General features: G+C 47.0%; 2 long non-coding RNA genes across 2 annotated transcripts; both read left to right on the forward strand.

Annotated features, from left to right (window-relative positions):
- The first annotated feature begins 7,577 nt into the window (after window positions 1–7,577).
- On the forward strand, window positions 7,578–10,771 carry LOC147344641 (uncharacterized). The gene is made up of 2 exons (XR_015155077.1): window positions 7,578–8,369; window positions 8,809–10,771. It is a non-coding gene; the product is annotated as an uncharacterized LOC147344641 (long non-coding RNA).
- Window positions 10,772–19,566: 8,795 nt separating this feature from the next.
- LOC147344642 (uncharacterized) lies at window positions 19,567–22,568 on the forward strand. Its single transcript, XR_015155078.1, has 2 exons — window positions 19,567–19,754; window positions 21,118–22,568. It is a non-coding gene; the product is annotated as an uncharacterized LOC147344642 (long non-coding RNA).

The following is a 22,568-nucleotide window of genomic DNA, read 5'->3' on the forward strand; positions in this document are numbered from 1 at the left end:
TATACTTTATTCTTAAGGTTTACGGTATCAGATTTTATATTAAATGCCAATTGGAATTTCTTTTGATATATTGCACAAATCTTACTGAGAAATAGATTATACAAAGAAAAGCTTGTAGGTAATATAAGTACATAATTTGCAGAATAATAGTAAAGCAAATTCTCATTTTCTCAACACCCACTCTCATTTTTAAAAATTCTAATTTTTCTGGATATCTCAATTCTATGTCATTCCCTGCCTTTTATTTGAGATTTGCACGTGCATATGAGTTCCTAAGCATTACACAGGCTTTTCCTCTTTTGTCCCTTTATGTAAGTAGAATCACAGTGATTATCTCTTTGTGACATACTATTTAATTTGTGTGTGGTATCGGTTTCTGAGCTTCATTCATTCATATGCATGCCATTGAATTACTTTTACTGCTATATAGTAGTCCATACTTTAAATGTACCAGATCTATCCATTCTATTGTTGCTGGATGTTGGAGCTATTTACAGCTCTTTGCTGTTAAGAATGTCATTCACATGTATCTGCTTTACGAGCTGGATGGGAATTAATGAAGCCTAGGGTGTGCACTTGTGCAGCTGTGCTATGTTACAACAGTTGCCATTCTAATTAACAAGGAATGACAGCTTCTTCTGTTCCACATCTGAGCCAGACTTTTCATAGTCACTCACAAATGTTGCTCAACTGTGAGCTGTGAGATGGTGTTTTGTTGCAATTTTAACTAGTATTTAATTTATCACAAATGAAATTGATCACATTTTAAGTGTTCGTTGGACTTCCATGTTTCACCTTCCATGCAAAGCCTGTTAACGTGTTTTTGACATCTACTTTAAAAAAATATTTATTGGTGAAAGACCTTTACACTTGCTGCACATGTCACTTCCCACTCCCTAGCTTTTGCTTTCTTCATTTCATGATGTCTTTTGATGAGCAGCAGTTGTTACTTGTAACATGATCATATTTATCCATCTTTTGCTTACCCATTTGTTTGGCTTTTTAAAGTAGTTCTTCATTCCCCAGACATCATAATAGCATTCTGTTAGGTATTATCCAAAAGGTTTCATGTTTTTTGTCTTTCATAGTTAATGTTTATTAATACCTTCAATTTAAGTTTCAATTTACCTGCAGTTTATATTCATGCCTTGTCTCTGAAGAAAAACAGCTTCTTCTCCAGCAAAGCCTGTGGAGAGAAGATAGCACCCTACCCTCTCCCCACATCTCCCTTCACCCACAGCCCCATCCCTAGAGGCTGTCAGAGATGCAAGAAATAAGAGAGAGAGAGAGAGAGAGCAGGACGAGTGGAGGAGAAGGATGGCGCTGATGCCCTCCATGTGAGGTGTGGGGTCTCTCCCCCCGGAGGGAGCATTTAAGTAAAGGCCTGAAGCCAGTGAAGGAATGAGCTGTCTGTCGCTGGAAGAGAAGCGTGTTTCAGGGGAATCAGAGAGAAGGGAAATGCTCTGTGACTGCGGGGGCGTGGGGATTTCAAAGAACAGCCCGGGGTGCTGTGTGGTCCAGCACCTGAGAGGGGAAAGGGTTCATTTTCACAAACGTTCCCGTTCTTCACAAGAGCTGCCTCCACCTCCAGGTAAAAAAAGTCTCACTTTTAAAGACTCACCGGAACCTCCCCTCCTCTATGAGACTGTCAGGGCCCCCAGACTCCTGGGCGGAGCGAGTGGACTGTCCACTACCCTGTGATGGGGGTTACTTTCTGTATTACCAGCAGAGAATGAGCTTCTCAAAGAGAGATTTGTTCTTTATCACTATTGATAAAAATGTCCAGTAAATATAGGATGAATGTAGAAATCAATCCAAGAAGGAATGATGCTAACATTTTCTTCCATCTTCACCTTGGCCCATTAGAAACTGGGTATAGTAGGAACCCTGGGCTTCTGTTAAAAAGAATCTAGTAACAGTCAGGTCCATCTTTAACCTTGTAGGTAGGTCCTAGGAATGAGACTCAGGCCAAAGCTTCCCGCCCTCCCCTCACTGAGAGTTGGTGAGCAGTCAGCCCTTCTCTCTCTGTTCCGCCCAGTGGGTGACAAGGTCTGCAGGCTCCATGGGCCGATCTTCCTCCTGGCTTGGCTCTCCTTGGCCATCCCAGATTCACAAGTGCCCATCTGGTACAGGGACCAAGACGCTGGTGTCCTTACCTGCTGTGAGTCACAGCCCTGGGCCCTGGCTGATTCGCATTTGCTTCTGGTGACAAGGGCGCCCGCCTGTCCCTGAACAGAGGGCTGGCCACGCTGCCCTGGTCAGCTTCCCGCACAGACAGCCTCCTGGCGTTTCACCTTGACTCTGCCTGTCCCTTTGTCTTATTGGGATGTCCTGCCTGTCACAGCCACTGCTGTTCCTCACCCTGAATGAGGAAGTAGGTAAGTTCTTACGACCCCGAGAATCCCCGGGTGGTGAGTTATGTGGCCAGCCCTGGCCTTAGCACCCCAGGATGATCAGCGACCTGGCCCGCACTGAATGCAGTTGATTTGTTCTGCCTGAGAGAGAGGAGGAGAGGGTGGACTTGGGGTGGGTCCTGAAGGTATTTACTGAGTCAGAGATGCTGAGATCAGGCCTGGTTTTCCTGATGGGGAGTCTGAATCATCATTGAAAGACAGCAACCTTCCCCAGCAGTCTGGGCGCTCAGGAAGCCCAGCCAGCCTGTGGGTCTTCTGCTACCCCTGAGTGAGCCCACAGACAGCTGCTCCGGGGTCCATGGGCTGCTCTCCTTTTGGGGTTTTCTGGTGGTTTTGGTTCATTGCTCCCCTCACATCACCTTGGACTACTCAGCACAAGTGATGTGTGCCTGTTCCCTGAGACGCTGAACACTGGAAATTCCTCCTTTTCTGTGACCTGGAGTTTTGTAAGCATCCAAAATATCTAAGAGAATCAGGTACAAAATGTGAGAAGAATGAACATAAAGAGAAGTGAAATGTCATTCTCTCTCTTTTTTTTTTTTTTTTTTTGCTGGACTCTGTCTTTTAAAAATTTAACTGATTGATTTCTTTGGGCTGCACCGGGCCGTCACTGCCGCACACCCGCTGTCTGCAGTGTGACCTGCAGAGGCTCCTCTACTGCGGCGCCTGGCTTCTCACCGTGGCGGCTTCCCTTGCTGTGGAGCAGCCGCTCCAGGCTGCGCACGCTTCAGTGGTCGGGGTGCACAGGCTTCGTTGCTCTGTGGCTTGTGGGATCCCCCAGACCAGAGATCAAACCTGTGTCCCCTGCATTGGCAAGTGGATTCTTAACCACTGCACGTCCAGGGAAGTCCCCGGACTCAATCTTTCTGAAAGAACTGAATTTAGTTTCAGGAGGGAAGTATAGCAGTGGTCAATGGTGGTTGGGGGATCTTTAAAGAACTACTCTAAAGGAAGTCCTAGGATGGCTGGAAAGAGCACTCGTGGTAAAAAAAAAAAAAAAAATGAAACCAGACCCAGAATTAGAGCTGCTGGGGACAGAATGGGGCAGTGCTGGGCCTCTGGACACACTCTTCTCTTTCACATCAGCTGCTGCCCACAGATGTCATTTAGGACAATAGCCCTGAGTGGTGGAGACTTGGCAGATGAGTTGGGGAGGGAACCCAAGGTTTCTCACCACACTGGGGACAGCTTCTCATTCTCCTGGGGCCACTATGTCATCTGAGGTATTTATTTCAAAGGCTGAATTTATGACTGAGGCTTAAGCTCTCTTTTGAAGACAAGAGAGTAGGTGGGACTTGTACTCAGAAGAGGCACACCCTTCTAGGAAAATGGGAAACCTGGAGATGAGCAGGGTGAAATGAAACAAATGATTATATTTCTTATCTTTGAAGAAGATGGAGAGTGTCAACTAAATGTCAGAATATGTTTTGAGTGAGCACACAAATTTGTTCGATGAAGAAAGTAATTATTTTAATTTTCCTTCCTTAGAGACAAATACCTTCCTATACAAAAATTATGAAATGAAGAATGTTTCTGCCAATAATATTTAGTAGGACAGAAATCCATGTAGTATTTCACCATGCCTCTGAAGGTGTCAACTAGATTTTACCCCAAAGTAAACTTCCTCTGCATTTGATGAGCATGTCTGCCCTGTGGGACTGTGACACCCACCAGGGGACTCATGATGTATGTGCTCCTGCTTCTTTCCTGTGCAAGGGGGTTTAAGAGCTTATCTATGCGACCAGAGTGCCTGATCTTCCGCCAAGACATGACCCCTTAGGTTGCTTCACCCACCACTGAAAAGGTTTACAGTGGCTTGGCCACATATCTGAGGCTATGATAGAAGTAAGGTTAGGGCTCCGAAGTTGCCTGATTCCCACATTGGGAGGACTCAAGATGACTGAAGGCACTTGCATCCAGAGGGTCAGGGGAGGGCACAGCAGGAAGGGTGGGGACTCTAAACGACTTCAGTGGGTATTGGAGAACAAAGCCTGATGCATTTGATCAAGAATTAGTTATGGAAATGTTTGAGAGTGGTTGTTCTATGGAGTCAAGATTCCCCAAGTGATCACTGTGAGGGTTTCCTGGGATTTGATGTAAATCATAGGAATTGAATATTCATTAAATAACTCTGAACAAGTAGGTCTAATCAGAGTATAACAGCTCATGACTTTCATTTTTTTTTCTGTGTAAAATGGAAATATTACTACGTTGTTTATGTGGCGAGTAGCCCATAGTGCTTTGACCCCAGAGAGGAGGGTTCCCCATATCTCTGCATGCCCGTGGTTTGGTAGGAGGGGTCACACCCAGGTGAGTGGTTGGGGACTCATGCCTGGAGTATCTAGCAGGGCTTTAGAGGCTTGGATCTCATGACTTCTTTCCATCTCCTCAGCTTTATCTAGTCAGTTTCAACCGTCCTGCATGAGGACGCAGAGGAGGACAGTGGTGGCTGAGTTCTTGACCTTGAAACAATGAGAGGGACTTGCTCTGGCTCCTGGTTTGATCTGTGTCTTGCCAAATTGCCCGGTTTCTCCTTTCGGCCTGGATCTTCTAACACCACCCAGGAAATATTAATGCCAGTAACATCCACCACTCTGTTAGGCATATGGCAGCTCAGAGACTGATATGGAAACACACTCTTTCTGTCATTCACACCCACTTGTTACAGGATCCATAAAGGTTGTGCCTTTAGAGGACAGATGGGAGAGGTTTCTATTACAAGAAAAAAAAAAATACAACCCTCAGGCTCACTAGAGAAAAATCCCCTGATTTACCATGTGGATGGCTACAGTGGCCTCAGGTGTGTAGTGAGCATAGAGGACAGTGATGAGTGTGAAAGAAGTCTCCAAACCAGGAGAACAGGCATGTCGTCAGGTGAGCCCAGTGTGACAGAAGCTGGGGCAGAGGTGGTGATGGGCAAGAAGGAGTAAGGAGGAATTATTTACTTTTCCTAGTTTTAAAAAATATTAAGCTTTTATAGACTATATTTGAACATTTTGGTAGCTGCAAAAAAGATAAACAAAATTTCCTCACTACCTTCTTCACAATAACCCAATTTCTCTCTGTTCTTAAACTTTGTTCAAGTTTGAAAATTGAAATCAATGTGTGTCCATTCTTATTTTTAACGGTGACTGTGCATTGAGGAGAGAGGGTAGAGTGGACTGAATAAAGCACAGGGCGCTGGACAGCAAACTGCAGACTAGGGCGCTCCAAGCCCTCACTCCCCACAGTGAAGTCAGCAAAGCAACCAGGGTCTGCCAGCGCAGAGGACCCGAGAAGCAGCAACAGTGATCTCTTTTCTGCTCCCACCACTGCCAGCCCTAGCAGGAGTCCAGATTAGCTCCTGGGGTGTGTGTGTGCCTCTATGTTTGTACATGGGTGTGTGTGCGTGCGTGTGTGTGCACGCGCACGTGTGTGTGTACTTAGTATTTCTTCCTGCCACATAAGTGAGTCTGGATGCTTCTAGTAAGCAATGGCCATACCATGCAAACAGCACAGTGAAAAGGGTAGTGTCTTTGGGAGTTGAGTGTGCACACAGAGTTTGTATAATGGGTCCAGGTGCAAACTTCCAGTTGTTCCCGTGGTTCATACCTGTTTTGTGAGGGGAGTGGTCTTCCCTTGGGATATCAGCTCAAAGCTTATGGAGAGGACTGCACAGGTGTATGTTAGAGCCAGCAGCTCTGGGCATGGGTGATTGGGCAAACCAAGTGAATTGCTCGAGGCTCCTGACATGAAGGAAGAGACTGTGGACATAGGGACCCCAGGCCTGCAGAGTCAGAGTTCTGATTGCCTGCAGGGGCTCTGAGTGTTAGTGGAGCAGAGAGGTGCAAGGGCTGAGATGCCAGCTGCCTTCCCAAGACCATAGTAGGAGGGAGCAGAGAAGCACGTAGTGTGGCCCATCTTTGTTTCTGGCACATCTTTCTGTCCAGACACCAGGCTATAGGGAAGACTTGATTCTTGCTCTTTAAACCCGCTTTAGCTCTTCTAACTCTTCATTTTTCCGCTTCATTTTTTAAAAATCACTTCCAGTAGTAAGTGCTAAAACTTTGTGTTTTCATTTGACAGTTTGCCATCGACATCTTTCCAAGTCAATACCTATGGATCTAACTCATTTAAACAACAGCAATAAACCAAAAAGCAAAGTGATAGTCTTGTGTTATGTGAATGCACTGAAAATTTACTTAACTGGTCCCTTGCCGTGTTTTCTATATTCTGTTATTATGTAATCCTGATACCAACGTTCTTAATATATATGTAGTTGCACAAACGTTCTCACACCCATTTCTTGTCACCTGCCTTTGCTTGGTAAAGACTAAAAGACCAATTACATAGTCAAGTTTTCAGTCGTTTCCTTTATGGCTTCTGAGCCTTGTATTTTTATACTTGAGTAACATCTCAACTCTGAAATGACAGAATAAGATGTCTTCCGTGCTTGCTTGCTTTCTGTTTTACTTTCGCTGTTTCAGCTCACAGTTCACACAGCCCAGCCCCCTGCAGAATCTCCCTTGCTCAGGTTGGCCTGCGGCCCTGCAGTCTCGCGGGGAGGGCCTCTCCGCCGCGGCCTCCCGCTCTCCGCCCGCCCTCGTCTGCCGCCTGGGCCGCTCCGCGACGCCGCGTCGCGCTGTCCCGAGCGGGGAGCCCCCTCCGAGGCAGAGGCCCCGGGCGAGCTCGGGCGTTAGGGCGGTCGGCGCCGCTGCGGCCTGCAGGCGACTCGTCCTGGGGACCCTCGAACCGGTTGTCGGGCGCCCCTGGCGTCTGCTTTCAGAGCGTTCCTTTCCTTCGGCGACCTTCCTAAGGGCTGAGACTCAGCCGGAGAATAGGGCGCAGAGCTCCAGACGCCGGCAACACTGGTGGCAATAACCATGGTGCTGCGGAGACCTGGGCATGCCTGCTCCTGCTGAAGATTGGGTCTGCAGGTTTTCGTGAAGCGGCCTGGTGCTGCGGCCGTGGAGGGTGGGTTGCCGCTCGCTCAGGTCGACCAGCAGCTCCTCGCGGTCTTCCATCCGCGGGGCCTCGGAGCGAGCAGGGAAAGGGTCTGCGGCGCCGGAGTGCCTGTGCCTCGTCGGCCAAACTCCTGGGTCACCGTTAGGGGCCTTCGTCTCCCTCCGGGGTCCCCACGCTCCAGGCTCTGGTGCTTGGCCAGACCGGCCGAGTATGGGCGCGCCTGGGCCCCGTCTCCGGGCCTGGACGCGTCCTGCTCCCTCTTGAACGGTCAGGCTTGCGTGGCGAGCACGGGCCGTGTCTTTAGAAGCTAGACGGCGATCCGGACGTTTCCTCCTCCCGCGGGGCCGCCTGGGGTACGGCTCGCAGCCAGGGGAGTAAAGTGCCCCGCGCGGTGTCCTGGATCAGCATTTTTGTTTTCCCGCCTCGGCTGGGAGTAGCCGTGTGTCTCCGTCGGCGGACGGCGCAGGGTTCACGCCGGCCGTCCCTGGATCCCGGGCGTCGTCCCCCAGAGTGGAGCCTGGCCGGACACGCGGAACAAGGCGGCGCTGGCCTGCGCGCCCGGCCCTCCCAGCGGCACCGCGATCCCCAGGCTAGGCTCTCCCAACCCCACGTCCTGATCGCCTGGGGGCCCAGGTCCGCACCAGGGCTGGGCGGCGGGGGAGCTGCTCTCCGACGGCCGCTGTCGTGTCAAGCTCTGCGTTCGTCGGAGGCCCTGCTGCGTCTTCGCGGGGGCCGCCTGTAGTCTTCTGTTCCCCTTACGGGCTCGAAAGTTGTGTGGAGCACACCCGAGTCCCTCGCCACGGGTGACAACAGGGAACGCGGTGGGCGAGCAAGGAGGTGGCCCAATGCGCGGCTTTAGTCCTGCATGGGATCGGTGGTCAGAGGCGCCAAATGTTTGAGATCCAGAAAACGGCCCGGGCCCCCCGCTGAGGGTACCAAGGAGACGCGAGCCTGGCGCGGTGTGTAGTCCTGGAAGGGCGTCTGAACACGCGCGGACGGGAGAACGCTTAGGTGAGAAACGAGTGCGGAGTGGTGGTGCTGTGCCTTCTCTGCCCTGCGATCCGGATTTGTGTTCACGTTTGGTTGAAGTCAGGGAAGCACCGCCGACAGGTCGACCAGATGGCCAGACAACTTCGGTGCCCTAATATTCGTAGTAGTGTAGGTTTTGGTAGATGAGAAATCTAGAAATCTACAATAAAAATTACTATTATCATTGTCTGTAATTAATAAAATTCACCCACAAAATAGCTAACTGCTCAGTTGAAGATGACCAAAGAGTTTCAGTATATCTAAATGTTTAAAAGCAGAGGAAATGCTCTACAACCCACGAGGCCCTGCCCCCTGCCCCGCAGCAACCACTGTGGAAACCCAGACCCCCAAAGTCTTCAGCACTAGGCCTCAAGGTCCGGTCTTGGTCAGTGACTGTTTCCTCATTTATCCTTTCCATTAGAAACAAATCGGCGGGAATATGTTCCTCTAAGCAATCCCGTGGGCGCCCCTGTTCCTGTCAGCCTGCCTCCAACTTCCCTACATCACAGGCTCTGAGCAGGATGTGCCTTCCTGTTTTGCTACCACTCAAGCGTCCTGCTGCTGCTGCTGCTAAGTCGCTCCCGTCATGTCCGACTCTTCGACCCAATAGACTGCAGCCCACCAGGCTCCCCCGTCCCTGGGATTCTCCAGGCAAGAACACTGGAGTGGGTTGCCATGTCCTTCTCCAATGCGTGAAAGTGAAGAGTGAAAATGAAGTCGCTCAGTCGTGTCTGACTCTTAGCTACCCCGTGGACTGCAGCCCACCAGGCTCCTCCGTCCCTGGGATTTTCCAGGCAAGAATACTGGAGTGGGTCGCCATTGCCTTCTCCGCTTAAGTGTCCTAGTCTCAGCCTAACGCAAGTGGTGCTGGCTGACCCCTTGCAATGCAAATAGTAGCTGCTCAATGCACTCACTGATCTGTATTTTTAAATCTTCATAAACATCATAATGGAAGGATAATATTGAGTTAGGAACATGTGTGACATTGTTAACGATTTCTTTAGTATTTAGACATTAAATGTTGGGCTCCTGATAACTTTTCCATCTTAAAACTAAAGCTATTGAAGGAGGGGAAAGAAGCTCAATAAGTGAGAGATATAAATATATATACATATATATATATAATTATTGGCTAATTTGTATTGTTGTATGGCAGAAACCAACACAAAATGGTAAAACAATTTCCACCAATTAAAAAAAATTTTAAAGAGTACTAAAGCTATTCGAATGCCTTTTACATGCAAAGACATATTGCCACATTACTTTTTTCACTTTTTTAGTAGAATTCTAAAATTGGAATGAGAAGAGGTTTATTGACATCTTTAAAAAATTGCTTTCTACAAACTTATCAATTTATATATGTGTGTACTGCACACTGCTACTGCTGCTAAGTAGCTTCAGTTGTGTCCGACTCTGTGCAACCCCAGAGATGGCAGCCCAGCAGGCTCTCCCATCCATGGGATTCTCCAGGCAAGAACACCGGAGTGGGTTGCCATTTCCTTCTCTCTAGTACTGCACACTAGCCTTCATTTAATTGCCATATTTTGAAAAAAAATTTTAATGTAGAAGAAATTGTTTTTTTGCTTGAGAGACCAATGTTTTACGTTTTTGTGTTTTTGTTCATTATGGAATCTCAACTGTCTGTCCTCAGATTGATATTCGATAAAGACTTAAAGGGATCATTAAGCAGTTGTGGAACATTTTCTCTGAGTATCTCCCTCCTCTTTGATGCCCTGCCACACAGGTTATAGCCTCCGTGGCCTCCCAGATCACCAGTGTTCTCAATTCAGATTTTTGCCAGAATGTTTATGGCTCCTCTGCCTGCAGCTGCAGCGTGAAAACCCCCTGAAGGCAGAGAGCTGCGGAGTCATCAGGTTGATGTGTGTGCTCACCTTCACTCGAGGAACCTAGCCCTGGAGCCTAACACCACCTGCTGTTCAGGTTCTGAGAACCGTTTCCTATTTTGTTCAGCTTTCTAATTCCTAATAGTAGGTGAGGAAGTCTAGACGCTGTTGCTCTTATCGTTGCAGGAAGGGGAACCCTTCCCAGGGCCCTAGAGTGGGCTCACACGTGCTGACAAAGCAAGAGACTTGATTGGGAAGGGCAGGCAGGAGGACAGCAGCAGGGTGAGGAAGCCCAGGGGACTTCTCTGCCATGTGACCTGCAGTCTCAGGTTTTATGATGAAGAGGTTGGTTTCCAGGTTGCCTCTGGCCAAGCATTCTGACTCAGGGTTCATTTTATGTATTTTGTTCAGCTTTCTAATTACCAGTTAATACTGGTGCAGAAGTCCAGACACTCTTTGTATGTATTTGGAAGCAGAAATCACATTTTATTTTAAAAGAAAATTATACTTTTGCATCAATAATTTAAAATCACCTAACCACACATGCTTGACGGTGTCTTTTGTTTTATATTCTTTGTTTTGCTCATGAACATGTTAAAATAAAATGAAATATCAGGAGACACACTTAGATGGCTTTCCCCACCCCCTAGAAGAACTTTATGCCAATAAATCCTGGGTAAGGTCTTAGGAGTCCCTGAATTTGAATCCTTCAGGTACTATCAAGTCACTGTGGCAATTTTTGCTCCTGTTTTCATAAGATCTGTTGGTGTAATAAGTCACACTAAATTTTCCCACAGCTTATATTGTGGAGAATTTTTTTTTTCTCCTGAATCCCAGTGTCCAGCTTCTTTTTCAGCCACCAGCAGTTCATTCTGTTCTAAAGTGTGCAGTTCACTATCTCTGGATTGGCTTGAGGTGACCACCTGTGTGACACCTGGCAGCTCACGTCTCATTTCTAATCCATGAATTAGAATTAAAGGGACTTTAAGGCTCTTACATTCATTACTCAATACATACTTATCAACTGAGAATTGTAATCACTGGAGGCACATTAATAAATGGGATAGATAGAGACCCTGCCCTCATGTGGCTTTCTGGAGTACACAGACTCTTATAAATAAAAATTTTAATCGGGGAAAAATTTTTGATTAGCATTATAAAGAGAAAAACTGAGCTTTCCAGGTGATTCAGTGGTAAAGAATCCACCTGCCCAGCAGGAGACATGGGTACAATCTCTGGGTCAGGAAAATCCCCTGGAGAAGAAAATGGCAACCCACTCCAGTATTCCTCCCTGGGAAATCCCATGGATAGAGGAGCCCGGCAGGCTGCAGTCCCTGGGGTCGCAAGAGTCAGATATGACTTAGTGACTAAACAACACTGATGGAAAACATCAGGGTCACGAGGGATGATAAAGGGGAAACACCAGCATTAGACAGGCTGGTCCAAGAATGCCCATCCAAGAGGTTAATATCTGAGCTGCCATCCAGATGAGCAGGAAACAGCAGCCACTTTAAGCTCTAGGACAACGGCATTCTAAGAGAGGGAAGAACAGGGACAAGGGCCCTGAGATGGGCACCAACTTGTAGGGTGGAAACACATGGGGGCTGAGTTGACATGAGCGAGCGCACACGTGGTGAAGGGGGGCGGGGCGGGGCGGGGCGGGGGGCAGAGTCAGTGCTAGCTCAGTGCTGCCAGTCCCTGATCCCGGGATTTGATCCTGCTCTGAATACTTCTCACATAAATACAGCACATTTGATGTCACGTGCCCACACAGGTGGATGACACAGGGCCCTGGCAGTCAGACAGAGTGCATGCAGTAGTCAAGGCACCAGCAAGATCACAGGATCTGAGATCAGCAGGAGCCCTGATGGTACCAGAGAGTCTATTTTAAACTCAGGAGACTGAAGAGCAATTTTTGTAGTCTTGGCCAGTATGAACCAAAATGAATTTATTTCTACAGTTTGCAGAACTGTTGCCAAAAAAAAAAAAGTTGGGATTTTCATAAAGTGTATGTAGAAAAGATACATAGAACCCATGCCTAGAAATCCTACTTCCATGGGAGAAAGCCCACCAGGAAAACTGCTTAGAAAGTTTAAAGAATGTGACTTTTAAATTATAAAAGAGAAAGACAATGAAATGCAAGAAAAGTTCAGAGACAAAAGGGGTTGATCCAACGCCGGCAGGCTTTGTCCTGGTAAAAAACCCAGCACATAGCACACTTCTCACATTGCTGGGTTTATTCCTACCGTGATTTCCCATGGACTGTAGCTCCCCAGGCACCTCTGTGCATGGAATTCTCCAGGCAAGAATACTGGAGTGGGTTGCCATTTTCTTCTGAAAGTGATCTTCCCGACCCAGGGATCAAACCCATGCCTCCCGCATTGCAGGCAGATTCTTTACGACCGAACCACCAGGGAAGCCATTGCACTGTACATGGTGCCAATTTAAAATTCAGTTTAAGTAATTTTTTTCAGGTTAAGTAATTCCTAAGACCCAAATAGCTCCCCCTTGATGTTATCTGCCCAGTGGCACATGTAGTCTGCAGGAATTCCCTCTTCCCTGAGGACCTCCAGTCAGCAGCCTTTTCCACACATGTCTCCCATCACATCTGTCCGCCGGTGTCATGGGCTCCCTGCCCGACTCTGCACAGAACTGTTGCTGATGGGAGAGATCTCTTTTTAGGCAGAGAATCATTCTGTCAGCCATCACCTAAACTTACACATCCTCCCATCTGAGATTGTATTTCTGTGTTCCTTAAAAGAGCATTTTAACAAAATCTCAATTTGAACATGAGTGGGTTTTACCTACCAATTTTTATCTGTCTTTCATTGTATCCTATGGTCTGATTCTGCCCTTAGCCTCTCATGAAACAACTTGCCAGAACTTATGAATGACTTCTGATCCCTTTTCCATTTACCGCCACCCTTCTGTGGCACATGCTTCTGTGACACGTCCTTATTGCCATGACACTCTCCCCTTCCTTTTGGAATGCCTGCTTTGCCTTCCTGCCTCTCTGCTGCATCCTGTCCCCGTGTGTATCTCTCCCTGGCACTCACAGCAGGTTCACAGCAGACTCACTCACACGATCTTCCCTTAGGAGTCCCTGCCTCCCGTTTTAGCTGTGATATTTGGAGACAAATTCCCAAGTATTTATCTCCCACCGAGACTCCTGCTCCCATGTCTGGGCTCTGTAGAATCTTCACCTGAATAATTACCATGGATCAAACCTAATATACCTTTCCTTCTCCCCATTTACACCCCTTATGGACCCTCCCTCTCTCCTGGGCACCAGGCTCCCTGGTTCAGATCATCCATGACCCATTTCTCTACACTCAAGGAGTTATCTGGCCACGTTGGCTCCAGCTCTAATGGAGTGAGTTGAGCAGTGATGGACCCAGAGAAGAGTGGAGACAACATGTACGTACCCGGTGAGGTTGTAACTGCACTGAGAATAAAGGGCAGTGCTGATGAAAGGGAAGATTATAGAGGGTTTCTGAAGGTGAGAAAACATTGGAAAGCAGTTTTAAACACAGGTGGGGGAGTGGTGTGATGGAGAAGCTGCAGTTTAAAGAGAAAGGCTCATTGCTGGCTCAGAAGGATCTTACTGGTAGCATCCTATCAAATGCTCTCTCTGTTACAAATACTCCAGGTTACAAATCCTTTAGAAATATATCCTACACTTGCTAGCAGCAGGATAACACAGGCCAAAGTTCTACATTGCAACATTGTTCGTAGTATAAACAGACTGTTGCATATCAGTGTTCATCCCAGTGTGGATGGGCAAGAAGTATTATACTACTACATCATCCACTCAGTGCACTGCTGTGCAGGAAATTATGTCCTGATAGAGGACAATTTCCAAGGCATTGTCAAATAAATAAAAGCAACATGTACCAAAACACCATGCTTAATATACCACTATGTATGTTTTGAATTAGGGCATGAAGGAGAAATATATTTTCATGTTTGCTTGCAAGGAACTCTAGAATGATCTGTAAGAAACAAAATACTACCTGTGGAGGCCAGATGGCCCCGGACACACAGACTAAATGACAGGAGGCACATATTAAGGCAAAGTGTATTTTCAGTATCTTGAATCATGTGCCTGTATTATAACCTCTTTGGAATTTTCAATAAATTGAATTTTTAAAACCTCCAAAGAATAAAATGCATTTTACTGTTTTTATTTTATGATATTATTTTACTGTTTTTACCAATTGAATGAATTTCTGGTTTGTTTTACCACGGCTGTTGTTTGGCTTCTCTAAAATGTCTATTCATGAGTTTTTTCTGGTGGTTTTGACATTTTTACTTTAACTTTGATAAGAAACAAAGAAAAAGATTTTTCTCAACACCCTAGGTAGTTCCTCCTTTCGGATACTTTATATACTTTGTGGGGTTTGGCACTATTTTCATAACTTTTATTTGCAAGAAAGAGGATAAAGCTATGCTAGTTTGCTAGGGTTGCCAGAGTAGAATGTCACAGACTGAGGTTTGGATAACAGAATTGCATCAGGGTATCCCATCTATCAGCACTCAGCTGCTCAGAGCTCTCCCTTACTATGCTATTTTCTCATATCAGCAGTTATGTTTCCTCTTTGCTACTGATTTGAGTTGTCTTTTTTCTTAGTCAGTATATCTAAAGATTTGTTACTTTTGTTCACCTGTTTGAAGTAACTTTTGTTTAAAATTGATTTCTTTGGTTTTCCTCTTCTGTATACTTATCTGAGAGCTAATCTTTACTATTTTCACTCCTTCTTCTAGCTTTGAGTTTGGTTTCTCTCCCTTTCTGCCTAGGGTAAAGATAAGTTGCTTATTTGAGCTTTCTTTTTTTTTTTTCAAGAGGCTGAGTAGCTTGGTTTACGCGGGAGACCAATAAAACTTCAAGACAAGAAGTCTGCACCACTTACGTAGGCCGCAGGTGTCCTTCCATTCTCCCGAAGGAGAGGAGACACTGAGGCCTCCCCGGTCGGATCTTAGAAGCCCAGGCATAATTAGCAAGCATGGCGGGTTCCGCGCTCCAGATGGAGACTCAGCCAGAATTTGGGAGAGACAGCGACATGGGGAGACCAAGTTTTGGTGAACAAGGCCCCTGAGCTTTCTTTTTAATGTATGCATTCACAGCTTTACATTTCACTGTTGGTGATGTTTTTGCAGAATCCCATACATGTTGGTATGTTCTGTTTATATTTTGATTTGTCTTCAGGTATTTTCTAAGTTCCTTTTTAAAATTAGTTTTTAGCCTACTGGTTATTTAAAAGTGTGTTTAATCTTCACATACTTGTGGATTTTCCCACTTTTCCTTCTACTATTAACTTTGTTTCATTGCATTGTGACAGGAAAAAGTTTCTTTCTATGATTTGAGTCTATTTAGAGTAGACTTATTTTCTGGCCTAACATATGGTCAATTTGGAGAATGTTCCCCATGCACTTGTGAAAAGTATGGAATCTGTCTCTGCCCAGGTCACACGGTGCCCTAGCTGCACGGTTCTTAGGGATCACCTCTCACTGTTGGTCGCAACTGTCAGGTCGGTCGGCCATGTTTGTGCATTAGTCACATGGGGAGATCACTGGGACAAAAGGGACGCCTTTCTGTCAGCCGGTGACCCTCAGTACCCCATTCTGTGGCAGATAGGCTAAGAGTGAGCTCTGGTACATTCTGGGAGCCTCTCTCAGACTCACCCCTTGGCTACATTATCAGAAACTAGAAAATTTAGCCCTGCAAAAGGCCTGGCCCAAATACAAACTCAGTTCAGTTCAGTCGTTCAGTCATGTCCGACTCTTTGTGACCCCATGGACTGCAGCACGCCAGGTCTCCCTGTCCATCACCAACTCCCCGAGCTTACCCAAACTCATGTCCATTGAGTTGGTGATGCCATCCAACCATCTCATCCTCTGTCGTCCCCTCCTCCTCCTGCCCTCAATCTCTCCCAGCATCTGGGGCTTTTCAAATGGGTCAGCTCTTTGCATCAGGTGGCCAAGGTATTGCACTTTCAGCTTTAACATCAGTCCTTCCAATGAACACCCAGGACTGATCTCCTTCAGAATGGACTGGTTGGATCTCCTTGCAGTCCAAGGGACTCTCAAGAGTCTTCTCCAACACCACAGTTCAAAAGCATCAATTCTTCAGTGCTCAGCTTTCTTTATAGTCCAACTCGATGTTTAGTCTTGTTATCTCCTGTTTGACCACTTCCAATTTGCCTTGATTCATGGACCTAACATTCCAGGTTCCTATCCAATTTGGCTCTTTACAGCATCAAAACTTGCTTCTAAGACCATTCCCATCCACAACTGGGTATTGTTTTTGCTTTGGGTCCATCCCTTCATTCTTTCTGGAGTTATTTCTCCACTGATCTCCAGTAGCATATTGGGCACCTACCGACCTGGGGATTTCATCTTTCATTGTCCTATCTTTTTGCCTTTTCATACTGTTATGGGGTTCTCGAGGCAAGAATACCAAAGTGGTTTGCCATTCCCTTCTCCAGTGAACCACATTCTGCCAGACCTCTCCACCATGGCCCGTCCATCTTGAGTGGCCCCACAGGGCATGGCTTAGTTTCATTGAGTTAGACAAGCTGTGGTCCGTGTAATCACATTGGCTAGCCGTCTGTGATTGTGGTTTCTGTCTGAGGGCCCTCTGATGCCCTCTCTCAGTGCCTGCCATCTTACTTGGGTTTCTCTTACCTTGGAAATGGGGTGTCTCTTCACGGCAGCTCCAGCAAAGCACAGCCACTGCTCCTTACCTTGGACATGAGGTAGCTCCTCTTAGCTTCCGCCCCTGATCTTGGATATGTGGTAGCTCCTCCCAGCTGCACTCCTGTGCTGTGGGGACCCCAAAAAATGGCCTCTGCAAGGCACACTAGCTTTTGCCAAAAGCAGTGAGAGAACTCAGAGTCTCCTTATGTTCAGTCCTTCGGGGCCCTCAGTCGGAATCCGGATTTCAGGGACTCATGCTGCATGTTTCCCTGTTGCCTCCCTGTCTCCTGTCCCCCTCTGTCTCTCTCCATCAGGTTTCCTAGACGACCCCTACTCGACCTTTCATGCCCACATGATCTCTTGGAGAGGATTCTGAGGTTCCCTTTGGTCCAGGTCTTTCTCCTATATTCAAAAGCCTGAAGGATCAAAAGCTCTCCTAACATTCTGAAGCTCCCCTTCTAACTATGCTTATCTCTCAGGTGGGGAGAGAACCGAGCTTCCCCCACCCCTGAACATCCTAAAGAATTCCCTTGTAACTACTCCTGTTTCTCAGGATGGGGAAGGACCAAGCTTGCCCCACTCTTGCAAATTCCCTTAACCCTTCAGATCCTTCTGATGGGACAAAGACCTCCCTTCCCACCAGAGGGACAATCCACGATTTGTGTCAGCTGATCTGCCCCTGATAGCAGAGTCAATCTGAGCACCATTCAGCCTATGATTCAGGTATAAACTATGAAACAGAAAGGAAAGGAGACTTTCTGGCACAGGATGGCCATGATGTTCTTTAGACTCTGGAGAAAACTGGTTAAACTGAAAGTTTTTTTTCTTGGAAACTGCAAAACCAGTTCTATTTGCAAATGCAATTAAAAACAATAAGTTTGTTAAAAAGACTGCCTAGGGAAAAGCTTGAAGTTAACCCTCTTCATATCCCTGAAATACACAGCCCACTTTGCCTGAGACCTCAGCCTTGGGCAAATTAGAACTTCAAAAAAATGGGGGGGTGGGGGGGTGGGGGGGTCAAAGATACATTTTAAATATCAAGTGGAAAACTATGAGGTTTCTGTCTGTCTGTCTCGGTTTATGTATGTTTCAGTGTGTGTCTTTTGTTTGTTTGTTTGTTTTCACAATATTGCCAAAATGGTAAATGAGTTCTAATTTAATTGGCCTAAAGAAAGGTTGAAGAATAAAAATTCTTAAAGGAAGGGTTGGGGGGAGTTGGTTGGTTGGTTTCACTTAATGGCTCTCTAGTTGTTCCACCTCCACTTGTTGAAAAGACTATCCTTTCAGGATGCTAGTTGAAATCAGCTGGCCATATATTTGTGGGTCATATTTCCCTGGCGGCTCAGATGGTAAAGTGTCTGCTGACAATGCAGGAGACCTGGGTTCAATTCCTGGCTTGGGAAGATCTCCTGGAGAAGGAAATGGCAACCCACTCCAGTATTCTTGCCTGGAAAATCCCATGGACAGAGGAGCCTGTTAGACTACAGTCCATGCCATTGAAAAGAGTTGGACACGACTGAGCGACTTTACCTCACTTCACTTCAAAGAAAAATAAGTACTTACAAATCAGACAGTTCTAAATACAAGAGAAATTAACCTAAATGAATATCAGAGTCACATGAACTAGGAAATATTCAATATGAAATATCTAGTATTAATGTTTGTTTGCTAATCTAATATAGACATGTCTAAGAGTCTTTAACATTAAGCTTAATATTTTCATTGTGCCTAGGTTTATTATAAGTTAAATATTGTTGTATTGTTATATCTGTTACAAGTTTGTCAACAAGGAAAGTACCTGTAGAAAAAAAAAAAAAACTCGTAAAAAATGTAAATGAGATATAAACTATTAAGAATAATTATATTTTAGGAATGTCTGTCTAAAATAGTGTTTCCAGATTTGGGTAAGTTGAATTTCTGCTGCTGCTGCTAAGTCACTTCAGTCGTGTCCGACTCTATGCGACCCCATAGACGTCAGCCCACCAGGCTCCTCCGTCCCTGAGACTCTCCAGGCAAGAACACTGGAGTGGGTTGCCATTTCCTTCTCCAATGTATGAAAGTAAAAAGTGAAAGTGAAGTCACTCAGTCATGCCCAAATCTTAGTGACCCCGTGGACTGCAGCCCACCACGCTCCTCTGCCCATGAGATTTTCCAGGCAAGAGTACTGGAGTGGGGTGCCATTGCCTTCTCTGAGAATTGAGGTCTGGTGACCTCTAAATCTGTATCCAAAAGACAGACCATCCAAGGAGAGACCTTGAATTACAGCTGTAGTCAGCTAATTATGAGGCATGTTGGTTAAGTCCAAAGAGGGAGCAGGTGTGTCCTGGTGGCAGAGGGTGAAGACTTCACCCATCTGTTTTCCCACTTCCTGCTGCCCAGGGGCCCAGACACCTTATGTTCCCAGAATGTCTTCTTTTGGCTCGGGTATCTGGAAGGAGTCCTGCCATTTGTTTCTCAAGGAGATACAGTCATGAAATTTCTTTACTCAATTGAAAATAAAAATCCTGCTAACTACTAAAGTGTCAGATGAGGTGAGGGTGAGACACGGCCCCTCAGCTCCTGGTCCCAGAAAGAGGGAAGAGAAGAAAGAGACCTTTGATGAACTCACATGTGGTGTGTTTCTTTTACTACTCATTCAGGCATCATCACAGTTTGAGTTCCTTCCTGAGTCTGGTCCAGTGTCCTCACAGATCTCACAGGCTGGAGAGGTAATCAAGCATGATCAGAGCCCTGGGGAGTTTCAGATGAGCCCAGATGCACCAAGAAGAAGGGGTGGCCATCAGCAAGTCTTCATGGAGTGGGCACCTTCTGAACTGGGTCTCTAAGGGTGAGTTACTTATCTAGCCAAAGACTGGCACTGGGTGCAAAGACAAAACACAAGGTGAGTGAATGAACGGGGCATCCCTCTAACACAGGAGGCAGCCCACCAAGACGGTAGCCTGAGATCAGGCCCCCTGGGGAACTGGGGGAAGGGGCTGCAGTGTGCTGCCTGCCCCAACCCCCGTGTGAACTTTGCTGCCACACTGGCCTGTCTCTACCTGCTCAGGGAGACCTTTCTGCTCTCTGCTCTGGCATAGCTCCTCTTTACGGGCAATGACCACACGTGGTGTTCTGTGTGCGATTCCCCTCCACTTGAGGGGAGTGGCTTGGTGCAGAGGTGAAGGTTAGTGTGCAGTCTGAGGCTGGAGAGGATGGTGGGGAGCCCTGCAGTGGTGGGATCACGGTGGGAGGTGCTTGGCTGTGACGAGGCAGATGCCACTCCTGGGACTTGAGGGCAGGGTGATTAGTGGCTACCCTTAAAGGGTGGACTCATTTGGGGCCGCATTGCCTTTGAGCAGTTTGGTGGATCTTTGGTTAGAAACTTCTGGAAGGAATTACAAAGGATGAAGATATGAGAGCGTTTGGACCAGAATTCATGACCCAGGTGAGGTGGGGAGAAAGTGGAGTGAAAGGGGCCTCAGGTCATGGTAGAAATTCATTGACCAAGGTCATCAAGGGGGAGACGTTCACGTCCATCCCACAGCCTGTGGTTACTCCCACAGTGCCGGGCTCAGACAGACCACTCAATAAACAGGTGCTCACTTGATCCAAAATCACTGAAGCTTTCACTTTGATTCACCACAATATAATATGCTGAATTCTAGAGATTGGTGCCCAAGTTTATTAATGAGCTAGAAAAGAGAAAGGAAAATAGACTCAAGAAAAATCAAAGAATCCACACTATTAAAACTCTGAACATGCTTTCCACTGTGGCCTCAGGGTCTTGGCACTTGCTGCTCTCCTGGCTCAGAACACTCTGCCATCCCCATTGATTACTCTCTAAACACACTCTGAAATTCACCTAAACTTCCTGATTTTATTTTTCTCCAAGATACATATTACCATTGGATTTTGTGTACATTTTATTTTTTCTGTCTCTGAGCCTGTCAGTTTCATGTAAGAATGGGGTCTGCAGCCTCCTGCTTGACCTGCAGCTGAGCCCGTGTCTGGAATGGGCCAGGAACAAAGTGGGCCTCCATGAACGTGCTCTGGGGAGGGAGCCCTCAGTGTGTAGTGGGGACAGCAGGTGTCACGAAGCACGTTCCAGGCTGTGAATGAAAGAAGCACTGTTCCAGGCTGTGAATGAAGGGGTTGGAGGACAACCTGACGAAGGTCTTAACTCTTGTTTTGCATCTGTCTTATGTAATCAGGATTGAACATCAGGCCCAGAGAAGGCGGCTGCTCTGACCTGGGGACAGCTATACACACAGAAACCCACAGCTCCGGTGCTGAGATCAAGAAGGATGGATGCCAGGTCCAGGCTCTCACCGGGAGCTCTCCTTCTCCACCATCTCCTCATTTCTCTCTGAGAAACCTACACTCAGGACTGGTGAGTCCTGCCCAAGGCCACAGAAGCCGAGCCCAGGACCAACGACACTTCTGAAGGTAACTCAGCCCTTTGTAACCATTGCCAAAACCCCCAATCATCACTAGTAAGCTTCCTGACTCCCAATTAGGCAAAGATGCCCACTCCAGTAAACACCCCATAGCACCATAATCAATCACCTGATGCCAGCCCTACAGCAGGAATTTTTTTTCTTGAGCTATAAAAATTGGTTATTAAACCCACAAAAACTGCCAAATCTCCCTGGTCTACAGGAGGTCAGCCCATTGTGCTGGCACTGCCCACATTATCTCTTTGTTTGTAATCAACCCACTGCCTTCTGAAATGCTGTGCCTGGAGATTCCTTTCCAGCCCACACTCAGACTGCCTCAACAAGGATGCCAACCAATCCCTCCATTTGGTGGGCAGGTTCTGAGTGGTCCATAATTCCAGCTCAGAAAAGACTTGGCCTGTGCTTCGCAGCTTAGAAACCCCTGCCCTCCACACTGGACCCACTTGAGTCTCACCTGCCCCGCAGCCACCCCACTTCCAGAGGTATTTGCAGTCTTTGTTCAGCGGGTGAGAACCAGAGGGCAGGCACTGAGGCTCCTCCAGCCGCCACGATCCCTCCACACCTCCGTGAGGAGTCCTGAGCCTCTGAGGGGATGGGGCCCCCTCCGTGGGTCTCCCTGGGCTGTGACAGAACCTCCTTCCTCCTGGACCGCACAAGGATGACTTGTCCATACCCTTGAGGGGTCAGGTAGGAGCACAGAGTGGCCCTGAGGGCCCAATGCCCTGGGATCCTGGGGGTGGAAGTGGCAAGGGAAGGGGCCAGCAGGGTGGCTCGCCTGGCGTGGGGGCCGGGATGCCAGGCTGCTTCCAAGTGGCCACACCAGCCAGAGACGCTGATGGGGACAAAGTGCTCCGTGTCTATGCGAGTCAGTCACTCAGTGAGTGCTCTCAGAACCAGCATTTATGGTAAAACACCTGTGCTGATTGGCACAGGAGAAGGGATGACTGTGACCCGGGAAACTCTCCCCTAACCTTCAGGAAACACTCTGACAGGATCTCTGAAGATGCAAAAAAAATTCTGCTTTGGTTAAGAAAACATGGGAGGAATTGAACATTGGCTGCAAAAGTACATTTTTGAAGAAGTAGAAAACAGCATTATTTCTAAATTAAAAGCCTATGTTTAGAACAAGATTACTTAGATGACTAATTGTATAATGCAGGCATCGGTGAAAATAAAAGCTATGTTATAAGCTGTTTTAACATCAA

Source organism: Bos grunniens, chromosome 25 (assembly GCF_055505025.1).
Source record: "Bos grunniens cultivar Pamir isolate PY7600 chromosome 25, Bosgru_T2T1.0, whole genome shotgun sequence".
Classification (NCBI taxonomy): Eukaryota; Metazoa; Chordata; class Mammalia; order Artiodactyla; family Bovidae; genus Bos; species Bos grunniens.